This window comes from Emydura macquarii, unplaced genomic scaffold (genome assembly GCF_026122565.2).
Source record: "Emydura macquarii macquarii isolate MOO-44397 ecotype Brisbane River unplaced genomic scaffold, CSIRO-AGI_Emac_v2 contig_1253, whole genome shotgun sequence".
Classification (NCBI taxonomy): domain Eukaryota; kingdom Metazoa; phylum Chordata; order Testudines; family Chelidae; genus Emydura; species Emydura macquarii.
In genome coordinates, this window is record NW_027131390.1 from 16,914,813 (window position 1) to 16,941,403 (window position 26,591).

Sequence of the window (26,591 nt, forward strand, 5' to 3'; positions counted from 1 at the left end):
ACAAAATGCACCCTTAGACACAACCTAATTAAAAAGGCATATATGTTTGCTACTTCTTAGGGGCAAAACTTCCAAAACTCCCAACCCTCTCCAGGAAACACAGAAGACCAGAGATGTTTTGCCCTATGCCGTAAAGGTCAATAGATTTAGGCTTTGTTGGGCCAGCAGGAGAGGCAGATTCCAGATTCAAGAACCCTCCATGTAGAATGCCAAAGTATTAGATCTTGAGACCATTAGTTCATCAAGAGCCCTGGATGATTTCAGGTGCTACTTTAGCACATGGGGTGAAAGAAAGCCTTTTAGGAAGCCAGGATCCAAATAATAAAGAGCTTTGCAGAGCAAAATCAACATCCTGAATGCACCTAGAAGCCAAAATGAAGTCAAATAACTGATGTAATATGTTCCGTTCAGCCCACACTGCGTAACAGGCAGCATCCACATTGTATTTCTTAAAAAATTATTCCCAACTAGAACATATGACCATAATGACCCAATTCAGAGCTTACAAAGGGACAGATTAGCATAGTCATATCCACTTCCACCAGAAGCACACAGCCATAAAAGCTACCTGGGATTCCAAATCACAGACTGTAACCTCTTGAGAAAAGGTCAGAGCAAAATCCTTTAGAACTTAGGTCAGCAACCAACCGCCATAATCTCAATATCCTTCCATCTTCTTACTATAGCACTGCTGTCTTGTCTGGATGGACTTTAGTCAGCTCCCTCTATCCAAGTCTCATTCTTAGTGAGGTGATGGAAAAGCAAATATAGCCCACCAGCTAAGTTTAATTCAAATGAGGCACAGAGCTGCATGTCACCACCTTAATGATGGTAGTGCAGCACAAATCACCTCCCTACCCCACCACAGGCTTATCTATTCACAGAAAAGGAGGACTGACAAAAGTAATCCTTGAGAAGGGCCCAGGGGAGAAATCCACTAGGAAAGAATAAGAATGGTGACCCCAAACTACCCTTTGAATGGATGGAACTACTCAAAAGTGATACCGTCCAGCCCGGTCCCTACAGGTTAGTTAACATAACCTCATAGTCACGAGCTTTGAAAGGAGGCTTCCTGAGACAGGGCTCACACAATGAAAACTTCAGTGTGCAAAAAATCAGGAAGAGTTCCCACGTGGTGCTGTGTGCAATAATGGCTCCAATGTAGGTAATTTTCCTCTGTTTTCTATGAAAACATGATTTTAATTCATCCCATTTCCTACAGTTTCACATCTGCAATTGCATTTTCTCTGCCACCAACAAAAGATTTAGGGAATAGGCCATTCCCCCAGCTCTCCCCCATCCAAGCTAGTGAGCTCACCGTATTGTTCCACTGTCATTTTTTCTCTCACTTATTTTCATCTTTACTTCTCACCAGTAGTGAATTCTCCTATAAGTCTAATGGTGAGGAAAAAAGCTATTTCAGCTGTTCACACCTTTTGACTGGTTTTCCGAGGGTGAGTCTCCGAGGATAATGTAAGATTAACTTACCTTCCTCTTCCTAAAGCTCAGATTTGGCATATGAAGTTAGAATATACGTTTTGCCTATGAAGGATTCTTTTGAATGGGTGCGAAGTGCACACACCACAGCAGTGAAGCACATTTCAATACTACTGCTGTGAATGTAGTTTAATAGACAATGAAGAATACAAATATGTGCTCATTTAGGGAAGGACCTGACAAATTACTTGAAAACTGTTTATAGAATTTAGCAAAATCTTCCTCCAAATGGACCCATTTTTCAGTTTGCAATGAAATTGGGATGCTGAGTACTTTTCTGTTTTACCAAGATTTTATCTACCTCCAACTGCAAATTCCACAGGCACAGGCTCTGTGCTCCTCAGCCAGCAAAGTATCTTCACATTAGGCTGTTTGTTAATTGCTTCTGCACCTTGTCTGGACAGTTATGGGAAGGACTCCATTGAGCAAAACAACAATTCCTAACTTTGAGCTTAAATCCATCCACTTTGCACCTGTGATTACTGCATTTGAGTCCAATTTGCCATCATTATTTTGATACAAATTTGCCACATGCCAGCCTAATTACAAAGATTTTCTTTCTGCACTGGTGCTTTCCAGATCCACTAAAAATCCCTCCTGCAGTCATCAAGAAAATGGTTTGGTCCCTTTTCCACTGCTTTCCTTTTATCCTGTTACTACAGGCAAATACACTCACTTGCTAAAAATTAGGCTTGTTTGCAGCTTACAAAAATCCACCACTTCTCTGCTCAGAAGTGAAAACAAATCAATGAAGAAGCATAAATTATCCCAAGCCCATGGCTGTGGTAACCTGAAGACTTAACTGTCTGTATTCTTTGTTATTCCAAGGGAAAAGAGAGACAGGCAGAGGAGTCACTATACTAGCTGCCCCATGGATCAAATTTGTATCACCTACATATTTGAACAGTGTTGCTGAGGTCAATGGGCCAAATTCTACTCTTAGTTTCTCCAGTGTATTATAGTCAATGGAGATATTTTGTATAAATACCAGTGTAAGAAATAACAGGCTCTGGCTTACTGCTACTACTTGGGTGAGGAAGGCAATCTCTGTTTATCCCCCTGGGGCATTTTTATGAACCACTAAAGGTGCAAAACACATTTTTCTATTATTTATATTGTAATAGCACCTATTGCCCTACCCTCATTGTACTAAGCACTATACCTACACATAAGAAGGCAGTCCCCTACCCCAAAGGGCTTACTTCCTATATTCTTCAGTGAATAAACACCCTCCAGTGTGGCTAGATGGTTCAGTGGATTAAGTGCTCTGGTTTTAATCGAGCAAATTGGTGCACAGTATATCACAAAAGCATCACCTTGAATCGCATTACAGACAGCCCCTCCTGATCTGCAGTAAAAATGAGCAAGCCAGTTCAAGCAACATAAGAACCAACCCAAATCTCAATGGATCCTTTTTTAAAGAGTCCAGAAGATTCAGATAAATTTCTTTCTCGGTTGCTTTTAGCACTCTTTGTGCCCTACGTGGTTTACTCCAGAAGGGGGAGTGCTGAAATACCATGGTCAAGGCACTGTGGCTTTACCAGAAGCAGTGATAGCAGATACACAGCCTCTCTGATAAGAATTGCAGCCCAACTCTGCAGAGGCAAGAGGCTCAGATAAATTGGTAGGATCTGGGTGTTTATCTGAAACGAGCAGTTGACCCTTTTGAGATTTACCTATTTGACTCTACCACCTCGCAAGGTCCCAGAGCCCAGGCTCCAGATGGAGCCCAAACATCTATAATTAAACAGCTCCTTAGCCTAAGCCTCATGAGCCTGAGTCAGTATGTCTAACTGCAGTGTAGCCATACTCATATCTCTGTTAGATCTTTTAAGCCACTGCCCCTCCTTCCTGCTGATGTAGCAGGGATAAGGGGGAGTGACTAGGATGTTTCTGTGCCACACCATACCTTGGCTGTGGTTGATACCCTTGAGGTCATTTGCAGCTGATGGAAGCTAGTGCAGCCCCCATGTTGCTCTAGCTCAGCAGAAGGGTTCTCAAACTGGGGGGTCGTGACCTCTCAGGGGGTCACGAGGTTATTATGGAGAGGTCGCGAGCTGTCAGCCCTCCGTGCATGCCGGTAAGGATGGCATGGGGGAAGGGGGGTCATCATTTTTGTGGGGGGTTGTCACAGCCTGGAATATTTTCAAAGGGGTCCCAGCAAAAAAAGTTTGAGAACCCCTGAGACAGGCCCTGCAGAGAGGTTGCACAAGGATCAGCACAGCACAAAGGCAAGCGTTAAGTCACTGGTGCACCCTCTCCACCCACCCGCTCTGTGTGCACATCTGACACTCCCCAAGATGTGCAGCAATTTGTCCATCTCAGATACATGTGAATGGCACAAACACAGAATGAGAATAAGATAAACTACTAGGAACTCAGCCATGAGTGAAATGTTCCTTGCAAAGCAAACACAGGGAGAAGCTATTTCCTGGAGTTCCTCTCCTTTCTGTTAACAAATTCAGCTCATTTGCCCCCAGCCTGAGCAGCTCTACTTTTCCACTATGCTGAAGCAATTACCTAAACAAAGGATTTGCTGGTAGCTTAGTTACATCATCGGTGTTGCTCTGGTAGGCTTTTGAAGACGATGTGTGATTAACATATCAACAGAGATGCTGAATGGTTAGTTCCAGACAAGCTGACTGCACGAAGCCACCATTCTGTAAGTACTATAGAAGGATACAGTTACTTAGACCTTATTCTGCACAGATGTTTGGGTGCATCTGGTTAGATTTATGTGCCCCCTTCATATTTTTTTTCCTTTGCAGCTTTGAGATGGACAAACATATAATGGGCTCTTACTTTGAGCCCCCTCAAATGCTGGGCCATGTTGTTTGGCAGTAAAAGAATTGCTGCACTGTTCTACAAGGCAGTAATCAGGTGCCTAAGTGGATACAATACCAGATTTATCCTAACAAGGAAAATGGATAATCGCTGAGACAAACAAATAACGCTGTTACCAGTGTCATGATAAAACCCCTCAAGACAATGTTTCTAAATACATTTTTAACAGTAAGCACTTGGGCAGTGTAGACAAGTAGCCGAGCAGGGGAGGCAATAGGTCTGAAGGGGGGAGTATAAGAACAGTGCTATGGTAGTAAGAACAGGTTTAGGGCACGATCATCTGGTATAAATCAGGGAAGCTGCACTGGCTTCAGTGACACTAACCAGACTTACACCAGTTGAGGATATGGCGCTTAGTCTGAAAATTGCCTCTGCAAAAATGGCATTATGGAGTTTCTTGTTTATTGTGTCTCAGTGATTCCATATCAAACATGCTCCACTGACAACAAGATGTTATTTTTCTAAGTGGCAGTCCTGAAAACTTAGCCTGGGACCTGAGAGTCAAGCGGGGGTCTTTCTGGCTCCCATGCCGCCACCATCACTAATGAACTTTTTGCAGGCTAAGCTACACCTGTGGAATTTATTTTCTTCTAATCCTGCCCTCAGTGACATTTCAGCCACCCCTTTGGTTTCAAAAGAATTGCAGGTGTAACTGACTGGCCCTGTAGCTGGAACTTAGTAAGCAATTCTCTTGCTGATGCACAAGAAGGAACAGAATCTAGCTTCTTCTCCTAACTGCAGGACTAACAGAAGCAAAATCGAGTTAAAATTTAGGAACAGATCCCCAGCTGATATAAATCCAATTTACGGTAACTTACACTAGCTAGAGGACATAGACTAACATGAATTTGACTGAGAATAGCCCTGCAGGGGGGCACAAAAGAGTCTCACACAATTTTCCTCTGAGGAAGGAAAAAGGGAGAAGCACAGAACTAGACGTGACAGATGCCTGTCATGCACTTCTGGCAAGTGTTCAGCAACCATTATGATAGGTGCATTATAAGAACCAGAATAAAACAGGAGAGGGCCCAGTCAGGGCGCCTTGCACAATCCGGTCACAACATTTCTGGTGTGTGAAGACCAAAGGAATCTAGCAGAGGAGAGCTGTGGGTGCTGCAGACAACAGTGAAAGAGGGGGGAGGGTGGCATGAGGGCAAGGCCAGGGCCTCCCATTCCCCTCCACACCAGCTGGCTGGCACAGGTGGAAGTACATGCTGTTAAATGGGGTGGAAATGGCTGCCTCCATTGATTATGGAGGATTTGCCTCCTGGAGGCACAATGCCTTTGGGAGCTGCTGTCAGTACACACAATCCCTCAACCCTCACAACAAGGACTGTGGCTGAATGTTGGTTTCAGTGGAGGTAGGCCAAGTCCGTCCTCCTTTTCCCCCAGTTCTTCACCGTCAGATAACGCCTCAGACTATTCACAGGGAGAGAATTTTAAATGACTTTATTTTAATGGTTAATGGTACTGGTTTATTTTCTGTTTTGCTTTCAGAGTGGCCAGTGAGACTAGACTAGCCAGTAGACATGAGAAGATGCTGCAAGAGTCTCTGACAGCACACACATAACACTGACTAATCCAGTGAGACAGGATCTGCAACTCACCCTCATGTTTACCTCTGACAAACATTTGGAGTGGGTGTAAACTGCTCCACTGGATCTGATCCTTGGATGGGCAAGGTGTCTTTTTGTGTTGCACATGAACATAGCCTCTCTTTATTCCTCTCTGCTGTGGACTTCCCCATCATGATCCACACCTTTGTAACATCAAGCCTAGATCGTTGCAATGAACTCTAACAGAAGCTTCTGGTATTGCGCAAGGAAGAAAATGGCCTCTGGAGCAGAGCAGCTATTATGACTACGGCAGTGGAAATGTTCTAAGTATTGGTCCCAGACCTCTGGTGGCTTGTCAGGGCCTCAGTTTGGAGAAATTGGGAGAGCAATGCAGGACTTCTCTGTCTGACCAGGCCTTTACTAAGCCATGCACCTCCCCATGGCAGCCATGTACAAGGATATTTTAATTGTAGATGTTCTTTTAATTCTGGTATGACACCCTGGAGCTGAGGCAATAGCCATCAATTATAAATCATTAAATGTATCAGCAAATACTGGCTTAACATGAGGGCAATAAAGAAAGACAGTGCACAGTAACTCAGGATAGCATGGGCCAAGTACACTGAAGAAGAAGTGAAAAGATCAGAGCCTGGAGGGATGGGGTGAGATGAGTATTGCTCCTCATTTCCACCCCATCACGCAACTCCAGAATCCTGGTTTACAAAGCAGCCTTGAAGTGAGCCACTGAATTCATGTTTTGCTTAGTGTTCCTGATGCATTCCACTAAAAGTGTTGCATGAACCAGGCTTTGGGTTCTGGTTGCTTTCAGTTTAAGTTTTCATATGATTTTTTTCCCCACATCATTTTTAGAACCTAACCTTTTTCCCTTTAAAGTGAGTAACTGCTATTTAGTAAAAGTAAATGTAAGAATGGGATAAATGACCATCTTGTTCACCCTGAGCACCTCTACCGCCTTTCTCACAAGTGAGTGCTGCCTCAGTGCACTGAAAGATAAATTCACAATTCTATTAATTAGTCTGAATAAGTGACATGATATAATTATCAAAATCATTAGACTAGCCATAAATAAATAAATAAAGCATCAACTAATCAAGTTGGTCATTCTTTTTGGTTTCCCTCTCTGCAAATTTCTCAGCGGTTCCTTGATGTAATAAATTAACCACATTCAGGACCACGAACAGCTCTTCTGGGACAGAACCTTTTTCTGATAGGCTGGGCATAAGAAATTTGTCTCTCTCCCCACAGCACGAGATTAATAAAATTAAAAGCAGCTCATGGGGACAACATGCATTTTCAAAGCTAAGCAATAATCCTTCTGCAAAACTCCATCTCTCGCTAACTCAAACACCACTGATTCTTAAATTACAGTTTGTCAAAAGGGGGCTTTTTCAGTCCTCGCTCTGCAGGCCACAGTGTGATGCTGTTACCATTCCAAATGAAAAGTCATAAATGCTTAAACGATCAAATCTGGTTTTAAAACAACACAAGTTTAATACTTTGTGAGTCTAAATAGTCCCCCCACTAAGCTGGCTCAAGGTGCAGAAGGAGGGGGGAATCAAGGCTCTGTTTATGCAGACTCTTTTGTATAGCAGCAGGATTTGACTCAATGCAGTGGGATTTTGGATCCAAATGTTGAAAGGATGACATTGGCAGAATGAACTCTGGAGAAAAAAAAAAATAAAAGTCTGACTTTGTTAAAGGGCCTCATTCGCACACTGGTGAGAAATGGCACTGAGCTGAAGCGTCTAGTAGCGACAGGGCGAGCAAAGAGCAGCCAAGAGGGCTTGGAACACCAACAAGAAATGGGGACATGGAATAAAGGGCTTCTGCGGTGAGAAATAAACTGAAACAAAAGGCTAGTTTGGAAGAGCTCTGGCAATGGAAATAGTGAGGCACATGCATTTAACATTCCTTCCAAATAGCCAGCTAACCACAGTTGCTAGTAAAGCAGTGCATACACTGTGTTCAGATTTAGGGATAAATCCTCAGCCAAGTTAAGGGCAACATCCCTATTTGTGGGTGCAATATCCGACTCAAGAGAAAAGGCATCTGCAAATGGATTGTACGTGCAAATCTTAGTAATTACATATCTAAATGCTTGATTTGCATCTACAATTGTCCCCACGAGTAGGAGCCTGGGCTGTAAAAACGTGGCCTTTAACGTTTGACGCGCACACATTATACATGATGATATAGTACCCCTCAGCTATGTGAAACACTGCCACAATCCTACTGCATGCTCTTATTCTCAGGGGTCTACAACTCATCATCATTTGTGATTCAGGTCTGAACAAGTTATAACGATGTATTATGGTCTTTTGTTGGGTGAAACCTTCTGCCCTGATCCCACTGAAACAGAATGGGACATGAGTGTGAGATGCAATGCACATTTTTCAAATTACAAAAGTCAGATTTTGTGCAATCAGAATGTGATGGTCACCCTCCATGGGCCTGATCCAAAGCCCACTGAAGTCAATGTGAGGCTTTCTATTGACTTCAGGAGGCTTTGCATGAGGCCCTGAAGATTTTTCATTCAAATACCACCCATAGCTGGGATATTAAAGAATAAATGAGTGGAAGATGATGAGATCAAGGGACTACCCAACTGCAATATGTGTAACATTTCAAGAAAGTGGATCACTACCATCTTCTGAGTTTACAGAATAATGTAAAATTCCTGTTTTTGTTTAGAATGGGACTGCAGCACCATCTGATTGACTTTTTTGCAGATATAAAAGGTGAACAAGCCTAGCTAACAATAGGAGTTAGCAAACGTCAAGCTTCAGGACATAACGTAGGTTGCTATAGGGGTCAGGAAGGAATTTCTTCTCTCTCTTGTATATAGCAATTAATTATTTAAGAGGAGTCTACCATGAAAGCAACAGGGAATGGCTAGTGCCAGAGGCAAAAAGAGGGACTTGAAGGACTAATGGTCTTGTTTGGTATAGCAAATCCATTGACAATTTAGGTCTGTAATCACCCTCCCTAATAGGAGTGACATCTTTCAATCCTCCAAACAACTAGAAGGCTACAGTTGCAGAATCACTGAGAGTTTATATACAGTGATTTTTCTCAATATGGGATACACTTGCCAAACTGTCTAAAATCATCTATTAGGAGTCCCCCCCCCCAAGTTGTGCAGAGGATTTAAGTGTGAAATTCCAATTAGGGCGAGGAGATTAGGCTGTTATATTTACATAGGATTTGCCACAAAGGATCAGTTCATTGGTCCATCAAGGCCAATTCCCTGCCTCTGCAAGGGGCTAAAATCTGATGTTTCAGAAGAAGGGGAAAGTCCTTCTCTCACAAATAACTCACATAGGTCTCTGTGCAATGCTGCTCAGAGGAGTAAATGTCTTTCTGACCCCTTCGTTGATCCGTATATGTCCTGAAGCAGGAGCTATAGGATTATCCTTATCATTAGATTCTCTGCATAAAGATGTAAATCAGAAAGTAGTAAAATAAAAAAAGTTAACATTAGATTTGGGAGTAACATAAGAAATCCATGCATGTACTGAGAGCAGAAAATAGCCTGGAAAAAGCAGCTCAGGCACAGTGGTGAGGAATGTGGGAGAGATGCCTAGATAAATTAGATAGAAATGATCTGCAGATCAGAAAGGAGAATCTAGCTCCAATACATGTCCTGGAAATACAGCACTGGACTTCTGCTATCTTGACATCATAAAGAGTTTTCTTGTAGGAAAAAAAAAGAAGTCCATCCTTATGAATTTTCATTAAGGATTTGGATAATGGATAAAATTTGCAGATGACACCAAGCTGGGGGAGCACTTTGGAGGACCAGATTAGAATTCAAAATGATCAACATAAATTGAAGAATTGGTCTGAAATCAGCAAAGTGAAATTCAATAAAGACAAATGCAAAGTACTACACTTAGGAAGGAAAAAATGAAATGCACAAACACAAAATGGGAGTAACTGACTAAGCAGAGGTACTGCAGAAGAGGATCTGGGGATTATATCAAATTACAAATTGAATGATGCAGTTGTGAAAAAGGCTAATGTTCTGAGGGTGTATTAACAGGAGTGTCATATGTAAGAGATGGACGGTAATTGTTCCACTCCACTTGGCCCTCGTGAGCCCTCAGCTGAAGTATCGTGTCCAGTTTTGGGTGGCACACTTCAAGAGAAACGTGGACAAATTGGAGAGAGTCCTTCAGAGAGCAACAACGATGAAATGTTTAGAAAACCTGACCAGAGAACAGAAATAGAAGTCGACGCTTTTCATTTTATCCCTGCAGCGCTCTAACTAGCCAAACATGCCATGGCTGCCCCACACAATCACTTTCATGGCTTAGGAAGAGGGAGGTGTTGTTTAAGAAGCCATAAATAGTTTCTGCTGGCGTTCTCATTTCTATTAAAAGTTGACTTTGATTTGGCTCCCTGTGATTAGCAGAAACAAGAGAAAGACAAATAATAATTCTGCACAGCTGTTTGGAACTGACAGACCTAACCTCCCCAGCTGAGAGCTCTTTGTGCTGTGGAGGTTGTCACCTAGCAACCAGCTTTTGCAGCTGCCAGGCTACAAAAAAAGTGAAAGCATGACTTATGGAAAGGAGGCACATGTGAAGAGGATAAGGTGGGAACTGAATCAATCTCCGCTTTGTCTTGTGGCCTAAATACAGTACATGATGCAAGAAGAGATTACCATCAGTGGCTCCCGCTGTGGGTCAATCTCCAAAACCCTCATGTGGTTATTCAAATCACCTATTACATAGGTGGCTTTTGGAGGTGAAGACAGAAAGGAAAATAGATTAAATGATGTTATGAAGTTTTCTGAGACCTAATACTCTGCACCATTCCTCAATGGATTTTAAAGCAAATAAACGTGAATAGTTAAGTCTCACACATTCTCGCATTCCAGTGATGTAGGTAAACATTATACCCATGTTACCAATACGTGAACTGAGGCAGTGACAAGTTAAAAACCAAATTTTCCAACGTGGAGGCATAAAATTAGACACATAAATAAGCAGACTGATTTCAGCTTATATAGGTACTTAGATATGGAACTGAGTGCCTAAAGTTAGGCACCTAAATTTGAAAATTTTGACTTAATTGCCTTACTCAAGGTTACCGTGAGTCATAGTCTGACTCTGAAATTGATCCCAGGAGTCTTAAATCTCTGTCTTCTGCTCTAATCTCTGGAATAAGATGCCTCCCTTGTATCAAATACAAAACCCTTGCTATAGCAACTTTCCCTCTTTTCAGGTTTTTGAGACATCAAGAAGATTCTGGTGGGAGACGTCTGATGCTGTATATCTCCAGTATTAACATTAGCAGATCCTTCATCTAGTTTCACCCTGTTTTATTGCAACTCAATTTCATTGCCCCTTTTGGGTCAGATTAAATACGTCACACTGGCAACTGGAAGGAGTCTAGATCTTTAACGTCAGAAACCACTGAGTTTTCTTTCAGCGTCTGCTTTCCATAAAGAAGAGCATTCTGGAGAAAAAGTGCCATATGTAAGTGGTTATATATGATTAGATACCAAGTTATATCCAATGTGAAAAACACCAGAAAAACCTTATGAAGGCTATGAATAATATCAGGTGGATAAAAATTTAAGGAAAGGAGGAAAAGGAGAAGGCTTTTAAAAAACCTATTTTCCATTTTAAATAGCAAAATGTGCCAAACATTAGAAGATTTCAGTCACTTCAGAGTTAAAAATAACATTCAGTCATCCCTGTGGTTTGCATTTTGATCCTGCAATATACATCTTAATTTTAAACCCCAATGACTGCATTTGTCAAAAAAGTAGAAAAGCCACACTGCTATTCATTCTGAAAGTAATACACAGTATTAAAATTCAGCGCAGCAGAAGAGATGCCTCCACTTTCAGCTAGTATTAAAAGATGTAGGCTCTTGTTTCTAATCCACTATGAAGGGCTTTCAAGTATGCAAGAATAATATTCTTGATTCCTAATTTTGGCTATCAAATTCAAGTCTTTGATACACTTAATTTACACGTAATCCCGAAGTCTGCCAGCAGTTGATAAGGTTCCTGATATGTGTAAATTCAGTGGAGAGAAGTTTAGTTATTTCAGTCATCTTATTGCCTTTTAGATAGCTCAGCTATATGAAGGCAGGCTGCTCAGGCTGAAGTTTTCAAACAAGCCTTTGGCTTTCCTTGTTTGGAATATTTATCCCTGCACTATTTTATCTCCTACATTTAAGATTCTTGAGGATTTTAAAAAAGGCACCCCATATGAGTTGTTAACGTACCTCAGGGTCTACTACACATACTGGATGTTGTGGGAGAGGTAAAAGGGTGCAATTTTATCTCCAGGCTTCATTTATGTGATGCTGTAACTGTGAATAATGAATAAAATTCAGATAATTCAAAGAGGTGTCTGAGACTCATGCCCTTGGTAAGAGAAGACACAAGTTAACAATGGTGACCTATGTTCCTTTCAAGAAGGATGGCTAGGTAAAAATGAAGGGTAGGATTTTAAAAAACACCCAGCATTAGTTTAGCAGCACTCCTATTGAAGCCAATGGTAAATCTCCCTTTAAAAAAACCAATGGGGAGCATAATTAGGCCAACACTGAGCACTTTTGAAAATCCCACATTAGAAGTTCAATTCTGCAAGGGGCTGAGGTCTATCGACTAACCACTGAGGTCTGTGTGAGCTGAGGGAACTCGACAGCTGCAGAATCGGGGCCACAGTCACAAGCCTTCTCAATTCCTTTGCCTTCTTTGGAGGTTCTAAAATGGTTGCGTAAGTGTTAGTTTATTTCATGCAAAGGGTAAAATCCCAAACCCCTTGAAGTCAATTGCAAAACTCCCATTGACTTCACTGGGGCCAAAATTTCACTCAGTCTCCGTTTGGAATCAGAAATGTCAAAATGCCATGAGGAAGGTGGTGATCATGATATTTCTGGCCAGGAGTTGGGGCCCAATCCTACACCTATCCAGGTCAATGGGATTTTTACCATTAAACTTCAGTAGGAGCAGGATCAGAGACCCTGTAAAAAAAATTGGGGGAATTTTGCAAGAGAGCCTGTTCCAGCCTAATTTCAGATTTAGTGGGTTCAAACAATATCAGCATCTAGCAGTCAATAGGACAGGAAGCTATATTCCCATGTCCAGGCAACCTGGGTGGATTAGCCCTGAACATCCTAAAGCGTGCACCCTACTAATTCACAATCTGCTTCATGCTCCCATCATGGAAGTCTGAACATCAACAATCTTATTTGGAAGGAAAGGAATGACGATAGCAGATAAAGCCATTGGTCCATCTGATCCAGCACCCAACAGGGGAAATACTAGATGACTCGATAATGCAAGAACTATAGAATGGGCAATCTGGAAAAACATGTTGATAGGATTTTCTTTCTCACCTCCCTCTCCTTTTGAGAGGGGGTGACCAGAACTGAACAGTGTATTCTCAGCTAGGATGAATTTTTAAAATAATGGTAGTATATTTTTCCCCTATTGTATTCCTTTTATATTCTGGCACTGGGTTTTTTGTTTCATACAAACCAGTGCTCAGATATTTCCACTTAACTGTCTTCATTGCAGCCCAGGGTCCCCCCCCTCTCCCCCGAGTAGTTACCATTGAATTTGAATCTAGGTGTAAGGTGAAAGTAATTCCTTCTAATGTGCAATATTTTGCATTGGTGAACAATAGATTTCATCTGCTGTTGTACTGTCCATTCAACTAGTTTAGCTGGGTCCCTCTGAAGTTCCTCCGTCTTCATTTACCTAAAATTTGTTATCATATTTGACTTTTGCCGGCCCACCCCCTTGTCCAGATTATTAGTAAACACCAGTCATGCTATGGAACCCCATGACATCCTGCTGCTAATCTTTTTCTGTGAGGAAAATTAACCATTTTTCCTACTCTTGGCTTTTTGCCTTAGCCAGTTTCCAATCCATGACAGTACTTTGCCCCTCACCTCATGGCTCTGCAGTTTTCTCACTTGTCTCTTGTGAGGAACTTTGTCAAAAGGCTTTTTGAAAGTCCACATAAGTCAACTGGTTCTTCTTTATTTACTACTTTTACTGACACAGTCAAAGAATTCTGATAGATTAGTGAGGTATGTATTTCCTTTACAGAAGCCATGATGGTGTACCCCTATCCGATGATGGCCATTTAGGTATTTCATAATGCTACTTTAAATTATTATTTCAGTATCAAATAAATTCACTGAAGTAAGGTTTACTGGTCTATAATTCCCAGTTCCACCCAAGTGCACCCACCAACTCAACAAGCCACAGACAGTCAGTAGGCATCTCTCACCTGCCTGACACCCATGGCAATCACCTCCTCTCAGCAAAGCCATAGGCAGCAAAAAAGACAGATCTGGAGAGGTGATGTGAACTGTGAAGAGAGCAAGAGATGGGCAATACCCTTCAGCATTTACTCTCCTTAACTAAAAAGGAAAAAAAACAGAATGTCTTCCTAAAGCAATTGTTCCTTCATACACACCCAATAATAAGAAGAAGGAGAACATCCCTTGCCACCAGCAATTCTCTCAGCAGAAATGATCATCCAGGCTAGGCACCTCACATGGAATTCTGGACTTGAAAACTCATCACGTCTGCAGATAGGCAAAAGTAGAATCTGAACTACTGTCCCCAGACTATAGATTGAATGTCAGATAAGCAGCACACAGCAGATGGTGAGGGCAATGGAGAGCAATGAAGGATACTAAAATCCTGCTCTCCCCTGGTGCCCCGCAGGCAGACTGGCTGCATAATTATTTCTGTGGCCCCAGTACAGTTCATTGTATTCATTGTCCTTCAGACAATGGATTACAGACCTGGAGGATTGGAAAGGCTCTGACCTCTCATGCCAATCCGGTTGCTGCAAACAAGCACTAAGTTGCACTGCTGGAAAAAAAAGAAGTGCTTCTGAAGATTTCGATGATCATGGGTGCACATTAATCTGTTTTTCAAAATCTAATTTTTGTTCATTTTAAATTAATTTCCCCTTTCACATAAATCAATAGGAAGTAGGTCACAATTTAGACCAATTGCTTCTGAAATGTCCTTAAATATAAGTATTTTCTAAGTTAGAAAAATGGGTGCATATTTCAAGATATTTTTCCTGCAATTTTATATTTTTTTAAAAAATGACAAGGATAGTTAAAATTCAATGGTAATGAAATCTGTATCTATCCCAATAAGAAATAAATATGTTTCCAGTAGGAACAGATAAGAACATTGTATCAGCCCTGGGTTTCAGAGGGTTTTAAATAGGAAAACTGACATGACTGTAGCGCCCTTAGCTTCAGGCATGGTGTAAAAAAGGCTCATATGCCCAGCAGTTCAAGACCGATTTAGCTGCAGGCTCACAGGGGGTGGGGTTTCTCTGGTTTCCCTGAGTAACACATGCTCTGGTCATTATCCCTACTTACATTTGCCTGTTGACACCTAAGCAAATCTCCAGGATCAGCCCTCAAACTCCAGTTCTCCATGTCAATCAATTTGCTGAAGGCTGCTTGACTGAGAGGAACTCTTGATCTCAAACTGGTTTAGCTCTGACATTCTTTGTGACAGCTGCAGTAGCATGGGGCTGTATAAGCCAATATTGAAGATCTAGACAGATCTGATTTAGCCTCGCTTTCCAATACTCCTTTAGACGTGTTTTCATTGCACTCATTTCTATGCCAATAAATCTTCTCATCCTAATGGACCCTACATTGTAAAATGGAATTGGTTATCCCGGGAAATGATCAAAATTATTACTAATTCTCTAATTCATATATACAGAAGCAGGGAGCACCTTTGAATGACACCAGCATCATAATCAAAGAAGCTATAGGAAGACTTCGTTTTGAGCAGTTGAACAGCACCTGCCTCTAATTCTGTGCCCTTTGTGAAATAGACTCTCTCTTTTCTCACCGATGAGATGAGATGTTCAGCTACCTCAGGGTGCACATTTCACAGAGAAAAGAATCAGTGCAGAATCAACTGATGCACTGACCAAATTCCATGAAAGGTGTCAGTGGTGAAAGAGTAAGGAAAGGATGCTCTGTCACCTAGCAACAGTACATTGTGCAGCTTCTTCCAAGTCTGTCATTAAGTTATATTCCAGTATCCAAATCACTTCAAGGAATCCAAACAGCAAAGCACCGGGTATGAAATATATGGTAAAAATGGAAGAAAATAGTATTGTAAAGTCATTATGGGATGAATAATTTAAAACTTTTGTTTGCAAGGCCAGTAACAAAGGGAATTGAGCAGCAGAGGGCAGGAAAGAAAGAGATGTAGAATGAGACAGAAAATAAGAGACATTGACCAAGTACTCAGATCAGGTTCCAGAAGTGTCAGAAACATTAGAAATATATTCAGATACAAGCACAGCAAAGACTTGCTGATCTATTCCCCTGTCAGTATACAGAGGGAACTCCCATCAATACCAATGGGATTTATGCTCAAGAACTAAAGGGGAACCAAACTCTTATGTATCATGTAAAAATACAAATAAGAAGTTGAAAAGTCCTAAAAGTCTTTCTTGGCCAGTAGCCTATCTTGTCTCCTGATATTCAGTCTAAATTTTTCTTTGCTCATTTTCAGCCTATTTAGTCCTAGTTAAACTCTCTGGCACCACAATGAACTTCACCCCTGGCCTCCAGACAATTCTCCCCCTTCCCACTGGTATTCAGATGAAAGGAAAAGATGTCATCGGAAAAGATTACCTCCAAAATACAGATGCTGGTCACCATTTATTTTTTTAAAATACCTGTAAGGAGATGGCTAGCCTAGAATTTGGTAATGGTAATCCTTTCACTTCTAGGTCACTAGGTCAGACTTGACCCTGTTGGTCTCCATCATCTAAAGGCTTTGGGGTGGAGGGCTGAAACTTGTGAAATAAGAAGCAGGTCCCTATTCAGATCCCGACAGACAAGTATCCACCTCAGATGTGAAACTTGTGTGTGCAGATGACAAGAGTTTTCTCAGCGTTTGGGACTGAGAATCTGGAGCTCACTCCTGGGAGAGATGAGGACTCAGATTTCCACCTTGAGAACAAAATACACTCTCTAACATCTTTTACTAGCCTTCTGGCAATAACAAGTAATAAAGAAGCCCAGCCCTTGCTACCTGGAAGGTGGGGATGAGAGAACTGTTGGTTAAATCCTGGATCTGTTGACTCAATGGCAAAACTCCTGTTGGACTTCAGTGGGGCCAGGATTTCTCCCTATGTGTTCACTTTATAATTTTGAGATCTGCTCAGAGACCACACAAGAATCTACACACATACCTATATAAGACACCTATAACTCTGGTGTCCTTATTGACATTCTAAATTGAGAGGCCAGAGACTAAATTGACCATGAAGAGTGAAATATCCCCTCAACTCTATAAAGATGGCCCTTTCAGGCACAGTTTGGGGGCGTGGGGAAGGAGTTGGAGAAGACTGGCGCTGCTGCTGCTACCAGACTATTCCTATTGTTTGAACAAAGGAATTAAGAGGTGAAGGTTGTCAGTATAGCGGCCTTTCACAAGCGTCCATGTCGCTTTTTTAAAGACTCCTTTAAAGTCCACAAACCACAGAAAAGGAGGCTAAAGTAAAGCAGAGACCATCCAGAACCAGGAGAACGCAGTACACAAGGGTCAATGCACTCAAGAAGATCTGTCTCAGGAAGAGCAAGGATATTATTCATCCAAAATCCAACACCTCAAAACCCTGCTCCATCAAAAAATAAGCCATTTGTTACACAGCAGCAGGTCTGAGTAGGAGTGGGTGGGAGGATACTAGTTATCCATTAATGATCCCTCACATGGGCCTGATCCAAAGCCCACTGACATCAGTGGGAGTCTCATGTGATGGGATTTCCACGAAGCTCTGGAAGCACTGTAGTTAGCAAATAATTGAAACTAGGGAGACGGGGACTTGTTTATTTAGGATTTAAATGGGCAAATGTCAAGTGGGCAAATGTCCAGGTTAAGTGGGCAAACTGTAACTTTGCCCTGAATTCCTTTATTTCTGTAAATTAAAGAAACCCTATAAGAAAGAAGCTATTTCATTGCAATTGATTTGCCAAAGTAAATGTGATAGAGGCTTCATATATTTTTACCTTTTGGGTTTAGTGGGAGCAAGCAATGAACTTTCAGTTTTGGCAGTGGAAGGCTTTTAACATCAACTTTGGTCACAGTGGATTTGAATGTATATTTGTAAATCATTTGTAAGTGTGCCTTGAGCACGAGCTAGGCATTTTTTCCAGAAATAATAGATAAAAATAATATCTGATACAGTCTCACTTCGTGGAAGAAATCCATGTTCTAATAGGTCTTTTCCTCCACAACTTCTATGATCCTCTTATCTATGTAAACAGAAATAAATAGGCAAACTGGTTACAGGCTGATGCAACGGCACAATGAGAGTTCTAGATAACAGCTCAGCTACAGGTCTATGAATATTTCACCACATACATTTAGGAATACATTTACAGGAATTTAGCTTATCCACTGTAGCATACAATAAAATCTTAATTTGATATTTGAGTTAAGACTTGGTTAAGTCTCTTTTAGTGTCTGGTCACCATATGACTCATCCAACACTGAAACTTCCAACTTAGACTAAGAGCTCCCTAAGTATCCCAACACTTGAATCTAGTATGACACCTATGCCAGTGCTGATGAGTTGACTTCAGAAGTGTTGTATCCCATGCAGCATAACTGCATTTTCCAATGAAATGCTTGGCTATTATTATTTTGCCATGTAAAATGGAAATTTTGGCAAGTGTCAGAAAGGAAGTGTCTCATCCTGATTTCGCTGGTGTATATCATGAGTAACTCCACTGAAATCAATGGAGTTTCGCCCATCTAGAACTAATGCAAGTGTAATCAGATTCAGGCTCTATATTTCTTTATATCTACTGACATTCCCACAAGAACACCTATAACCACAGTATTCTGGAAAAAGAAGAGAGACTTAGATAAGAAAAGCAGCCATTCTACCATAGCTGAGATGATACAGGGAAAAGACTAACTTGTGTGAGCTATGTTTGTGCTAGTTCTCAACTAGCTCTCAACTCAAACTCTCTGTCCTCTTTACATCAGAATGAAATACTCATTGCAGGTCCACCAAATCTTCAGAATCAAACCAGAGAAGGAATTAAATGGAGAGGAAAGAAAGAAAAAAAGGAAACACATACTTCTGCTAGTTCAATGGCATCAAACGAAACACAAAGAAACAAAATGCAAGAAAACCCCAAATGAAGCAAACGAGACTTTTCTCTAGCCAAAGTACGGTTAAACTGTGAAATCCTAAGAGGACTAGAAGAGTTTTACACTAGACTCAGACATCTTAAATGTAGACATTTGAAGCAACTCATGTGTAGCAGCACCACTTACCTAGTCTGGTTTGCGGCTAGTTGCTGCTTCAGTTTTTCCCTCTTGGGCTCCCCAATAACTTCGACATACGCTTTCACGTGTGACATAACATTCCTTTTTGGGGGTGTAGGCTTATTAATAAAGTGCACAAGGAAACACAGGAACTCCCACCAAGCATTCCTAGGTGGCTCACACTACTTTGGTGTAGGGCTCTGAGTCCTGTCCCTACTATGACTTTCCTCTAGCAGACTTGCTCTCCACAATTCCATCTTCCTAGCTGGCTCCTACTCCTTACAGGCTTTCACCCCCAGGCCCTCTACCTGGGAGCATATTTCTGCATAGAGCAATTCATGCAACCCTCCTGCTCTCTGTCAAGCAGCTATTCCCAGGGCATCCTACCTAGAGCGTTGCCTCTGGCTCTCCACAGGCTTTTGTCTTATCTCCACCCTCCAAAAAGGCCTGATATAGTCATGTGACCTGAACGTCACGTGAATTTGTTCATTTTTCCCACCTGGGGAGGCATCTCCCTTTGAAGGGGCCAACCATTGTAACAGCAAGCGAGTGCAATGCTACAGAGGAAGTGAACCTCATGTCTCTGGGCATAAGCTAACCACCTACAGCGTGTCAGAGGGAATTCATTTCTCCTCTCTCGTCTCATAGCAATGCAGACATTGTGAGGTACGTTATGGGACTATTCCACCTTCCTCTTAAGAGTCCATTACAGACCAATGGATGGGTTTGTGTAAACTGGTCTAAAGTCTGCTCCCGGTCACACCAATACAGGCCCATTATTGAAGCTTATAGAACTATGCTGGCATGACAGAGAGTAGAATTTGGCCCATTACCTGTAATGACAGCTGGGTGGCCAAACTGTTGTGACGGCTTTCCATTTCCACACGCCAAATTAAAATCAGTGTGGCGGATCCAAAATTGATCAAAGTCTGTTGTTTTCACTATCATAGCCTGATCAGCTGCAACTGTGCTTCTCACCAGTATTGCAAAAACACTGGTTTTGTTTGGTTTCTCTACTGCATATTTGGCTGTCATCTGGGAAACCTGACAAATTACCTCTCCTGAACCTGCTCATCTCTGACAAAAATGTTTCTTCCTCTAAATAGCTTGTGCCATCATTCAGTGCAAGTCATCTAAAGCAAGGTGACTCCTCTTTAGACATTAGAGATGGGCCAGCCTCCTATGCATTTGCAGCTGCTTTGCAAACAGAAAGGTAAAGTTCACCTATCACCTGCTAAATTAAATTCTTGCCAAGGCAAAGATTGCTAGAGGGGAACATTATATCAAGGCTGGAAAGCCTCTAGTGAGTAAGACCTCAAATGTCCTAACATATGAATAGGTATATAACTTCATTCGATGAGACAACTAACACTTGGAAGGAACAGAAGCACATAGGGAGCGTCTCTTGTTGATAAAAGTAATTGTACATAGAATAGTACATAGATATCCTTTTGCCCTATATATTTGAAACAATCACATGAAGTCCAGAGAACAGGCCACTGTATTTTTACATGGCTAGGAGAGTATTCAATTATCCTGTCATGATGATGATTATTACAGAAGAATCCAGAAGGTATGGTAGAAAATCCAGCTACCAAACACCAACTATTATCTCTCTCTTTCATAGCAGCATTATAGCATTTATTCTGCTCTTTAAGGCAGGAACTGTCTTTTATGTTGTGTTTGTACAGTGCCTATCACAACTGGATCCCTCTCTTGACTGAGATCTCAACACCACCAAGTTCTCAACAGAAGGACATTTATGTCATGTTAGCCAACCATCATCTTAAGTCTTTGCTGTTCTGTTAACAGAGAATATACAGTTAATAGTGATAGCCACTTAGACCCAGATCCACAAAGGTTCTTAGGCACCTAAACCTCAGACGTAAGTGTATAAATCCCAGTTTTAGGCTCTCCTGCAATTCACAAAACTCCCACTTGGCTGCCACCTAACGCTTTAGGTACCTAAACTCACTCAGCGCCTATGTTTTCAGGGTAAAAGTTCTCTAGGATCCTGCCTCTGGGCATGCACGGTGCTGCCTCCCACCAAGGGTCTGGATGCCTATCTCCCACCTAAATCCCAAAGCAGACCACAGACTGGGGGAAGAAAGACATTCCTCCACCTAACTCACCCATGGGCCTGGATCCATGGCCAAAGGCTACCCACTAGATCAGGTCTCATTCAAAATCTGTGGGTGGTATTTCTCTTATAACTTTTAGGCCAATGGTTCGAGCACTCACCTTGGATATAGGAGACCCAAGTTCAATTCTCCTCTCTGCCTGAAAGAGAGAAAGGATTTGAAGATGGGTCTCGCAACTCTCAGGAGCGTGTTCTTAACCACTGAAATATGAGATATGCTGACATTGGAATCCCTCAGTGTCTCTTGTTGAGCCTAACTCTAGATTTGTGGATTGTGATTTTCTACGCCTCTGGAAGTTAGGCATTGCAACACCTAAGTCTCTTTGTGGATCTGGATCTTCTAGAGCATAGCTACAAAAAACTGGGATAGCATAGGAAATTAACATGCCATGGAGAAGTTTAGCATGTACAGAAGATGTTCATTTGTATGTATAAATGGAATATAGGATTCAGAAAATATATGTTGGTCTACACACACACACAATCTGCCACCCAAGTCTAGTCCAGTGGGAAGTAGAGGGTGGAAGCCATGGGCTATCAATACTAGATCAACAACCGGAGAAGAGAATAACCTCTGCTCCAACAATAACAAAAATCTTAGGTATGCAAGAAGCTAGGCATGGCAGTGAGAGAACAATGGTGTAGGCACAAATGGGACAGCCAGTGTGGGTGAGAGTTGCAAAATCTCGTTCATATTGTATTACATTCAAATAGTCTGATCATCAGGGATGTTTAAAATTACAATTTCACATACAGTTCCTATTTTGTTTTCTTCTAAATTAGATTATGAAATACTCAGGGCATGAACTGTCTCTTACAGCGTATTCAATGCCTGGCTCCAATTACAACCCAGTCCTGATAAAGGACTGTGGATGCTACTGTAATAATAATAATTTGCAAAGGCAATCAATTTGCAATATACTCCATGGATTAGATGAAAGGTTTTCAATAGGGGGTACACATACTTTGGAGTACCGCCTCCCAGCTGCGCGCCGGACTTGGCAGGAGGAGGGCAGTCGCCTACCGAGGGGACCCCCGGGTCACGATGCGCAGTTGGGAGCCTCCTGCACCCCCCATCCCAACTGCACGTTGTGAAGGGCCAGCCAGGCATCCTCCGCCACAGGCCGGGGGGGGTGAGGCCGCCCTGTCCGAGCCGGTGCCGGGCTGCGGAGCTGGAGCAGGAGAGCCAGGCAGGTAAGTGCAGAGCAGGCAGATGACTGCAGGGGGTGGGGCAGCGGGTAAGTGCACGGGGCTCAGAGGGTAAGAGTGGGGCGGAGGGTGGGGGCTGCGGACCCGGCCAGAGCCGGCCGGCCGCCCTGCACAGGAAGAGGTAAGCGGCATGTTCCTCCCTCCCAGCAGGTACAGACCACCCCCCTGCAGCTGGGGGGGGGCAGCGCCGTCTTGTGGGAGCTGGGGACCACTCCTGCCCTGCGGGCGGGGGGGGGGGCATGCCCAAATGCAGGCTTGGCCCGTGTGCTGGAGACCCAGGCTATGCCACTGGAGCTGGGTGAGAAGTTCACACAGTGTGCTTTGCCCTGGGCCCCAAACCCCCTAGGGACAGCCCTGCACTAGAAGACTCAGGGTATGTCTATACTGACGGCCCAGATCGACCTATCTGGATCGATTGAGTGGTCAGTGAAGACCTGCTCAATCGATCCAGAAGTCGACGCTGGTAAACCACCCCCTCAAGTGGCGTAGCACTGCACTGACGGGAACGCAGTTCCCGTTGGCGCAGTGCAGTGAAGACACCACGCGGAAGGGAAGCACAGCAGTTGACGGGAGTTACACAAGCTACTCCGCCGTCGACTGCCGCCGAATTGCCAGGTCAGTGTAGACTCAAGGCTCAGAAGTGCAAAAGGAAAAAAAATAAAATAGAAAATTATCTTGAATGTATTATTATACAAGGCCATTATGCCTTTTATTGCAACCGGGGTAACATCAGGTAGAGTGAAAACCATGAAGGGGTACTTCAGGTGAAACCTTGAGACCATAGAGGTACAGTTGTAAAAAAGGTTGAAAACCCCTGGATTAGACCAATTTCCGCTCTGTTACACAGACTCAATAGGAGTTGTTGCACCCATATAACAGAGCTGAACTTGGCCCATTACCTTTAAGAGTGGTATAACACATGATCTTCTTTGTCTTTTACCATTTCTCATACGGCTGTGAAAGTGTAGGAGGCAAACTCCTATTGCTTTGATTCTCACTGCGTTGACTCATGTACAGTAGTTTCCTTTCCTTTGGAGTTATGGGATTTCTGTCAAGAGGTGGGAATGTGCTCCCAGCAGAGACACTGCATGATGACAGTTAAATGAGGCCGGGAGCATTAGAAACGTATGCCAGACTAAGTTAAAAATAAACAAGCTTCTTAACAAATATAAGTTGCTTATTTAACAGTTTCCAGAAAAACTGGAATATTCCTCCATAGAAAATGCAGGATATGAGGAGAAACAACACAACTCTATTTTCTTTTTTTAACAAATGCAAAATAAATAAATAAATAAGTTCCATTGATATTCTTGAGCTCGGGTGCACCTCGGTCCCTCCTATTCTCTGCCTGAGACATATAATAGTCTAATCTCCTGCAGGTCTCATTTCCATTGTAGGATTTCTTGTGCGGGTGCTGGCTGGTGGCCTGTGATCTACAGGAGGTCAGACTAGATGATTTAGTGGTTCGTTCTGACCTTAAACTCTATGGATATTATATGTATTCATACACACAACATCCTGCTCCAAATTAACAGGTTATCATCCCATCTGCACTAAGTTTGCAGTGCACAGAAATGTAATTGTTTGTATGCCACTGTACCTTCACCATCAATGCCTACATTTCTAAAGCACTCTGATGACTGCTGATTAATGGCATAGAAATGCCTATATCTAAAATAAATAAATAAATAAGCTACAGCATATGGACTCATTAAGGATGATTTCCCTTTGTATATTGCCTTTGTAAATTCTATCATTTCACGACAGTGGAAGGAACACTGCTGTGATGGCACTTAAATAGTGAGACTGTCAAGATTCTTGTCAACATTTCAGCTTTGAGCAGCTTGGGTTTTTGCATGAATATCTTTCACAGAAAATAAACCATGGTTTGTCAGAATTATGCCTTCAAACACTTCTTTGTAATAGCTTGTGGGAAGGTCAGAATTGATGGTGCAGTATGAGATAATGGATCATACCAGCCAACAACTGCACCCACAGCAGAAAATTTTGGATCTTGTTAGCAACACTGGGAACAAATTTAGGTGGGAAACTTCAAATACAGTTTAACAGACTAAGCCACAAAGACTGAAGAAATCTTTAAAAGAGACCTAAACATACTGGCCCACATTTGTCCCTGGTGTAGCGCTCCAATAATAAACGATGTAACAACCAGCTATTAGATATTACATTATCGTTGTCAGATTGTAAATGATCTCATCTTTCTTTTTATTACTTCAAAAATACATCACTGCATGTCCCTTCACATACAATGAAACTGGCACGTGTGAGAGAGATTAATCTTTTCTCAGGTAAGTAGTAAAATATGGGAAATGGAGGAGAGTATATATAAGTCCTTAGTCAGTCAGTCAAACTCTCACTGAAGTCATTGAAAGCTTTCCAGAGCAAGGACTAAGTAAGAACTGCCCAGGTAAGAACTGGTAAGAACTGCCCAGCCAGGCAGCATGTGGGGAACCCCAATCCCTCCATTTGCCCTGGGCAGAGGGGCCAGAGTGCCCGAGAGCAGCCTTTGGCCCATGTCCCTGCCACCCCGAGCACACTGCCCAGGACAAGGGGAGTGTCCGGGGCTTCCCACAGCAGCCTGGGCTCCCTGGACATCTGTTACTACTGCACGGTGCCATTTTCTGGCCTGGCCAGGGATGGGGCCTTGGAGGGAGAACGAGGAGCAGGGGCCGGGGCCTCATGAGGTGGGAGGAGGAACTAAGGCCCCTCTCAGCTCCCCCCACTGGGAAGAGGCTGGTGTCGCCCCTGAGCCTCAGGCAGGCACAGAGCAGCACCACAGGGAATCCGGGACAGCAATCACCCAGCCCAGGACTTGAAATGTACATTTCGGGACTGTCCCGCACAATTAGAGATGGGTAGTCAACCTACTATTCATGTGAGTAAGGTGTACTCCCTGAGTAAGAGTTTGTAGGTCCCATAGATTTCAAACCCCTTCATTTATAACGTGACTGTCAGGAAGAGATGCACAACAGTGTTGTCTTTTACATGCCAAAATTTTTTTTTATATCTCTCTGGATTACAGTTAAAGGGTCAGACAGAACTCCTCCTCCTTCCTCCACTCCCCCCCCCCCCTTCCCTCCACTTCTATCATTTCACCTACACCATTAACTATTTCTGCTTATTTGACGGTACATTGCTGGGTCTATTGACATGTTGATAGGAGGGCGTATTATCGAAATATAAACCATCATGTTTCACGAGTGGAGAAAGCTTGGCTGACACAAATCTAAAGAAAAGTTGTGAGTGACCAATGAAAAATTCTCATTTTGAAGCGATAATAAACAATGAATGACACGTGAGAACACTGAAATTGAGACAAAGCAGTTAATCTGGGCTGCTATTCAGTATGATACTCTACGTTCTAAACCCAAGGACCAGATATGGGCTAAGGTACATTATGGACAAACTTAACATTTGTTACCTGAAGAACTGCTCTTTTCATTCACTAAAATGTATATATAAGTCAAGCAGATTATCTACCTTCTTGCTTATGTTTCAAGAGCCCACATGTATACTAATATTTTCTGCAGAAGATGGGTAATGGAATTAGTCATTTTAAATTTAGAATATCATTCCCCACAAAAGGCAGAGTGTCTAATATAATATTGGTGGAGTCTGTATAACTGGAGATACTGCCCCATTCAGAAAAAATGTGAGAAAATATAGATAGAGGGGGAAAAAATGTATCCCAATTTGAAGAACCACTGACATCTGTGACTTTAACCAAACAGCTTTCCTAGTTGAAGTATCTATACCCAGCACCCCAAGCTGTATTGCACACATTCCTTTAGGGGATTCCCTAGCTGCTGCAGCAAAAAGACCTTATTAAATGGTCTGTTAGTCACGACACAGCTGTAAGGGGTGCTTTTAAAAAATGTCCTAAAATAATAAGAACATGTAGAGCTAAGGCACATTACAATGACCCACAAAATTCTGACCCAGAGGCCCTACTGTATATTAGCTATTTATACTTTTACCCATGAAG

General features: G+C 42.4%; 1 protein-coding gene across 1 annotated transcript in view; it reads right to left on the minus strand.

Moving 5' to 3' along the window:
• The window catches only part of DCX (doublecortin), a 90,489-nt gene that overhangs the window by 46,857 nt on the left and 17,041 nt on the right, over positions 1–26,591 (minus strand). The gene's annotated exons all lie outside the window — the stretch shown is intronic.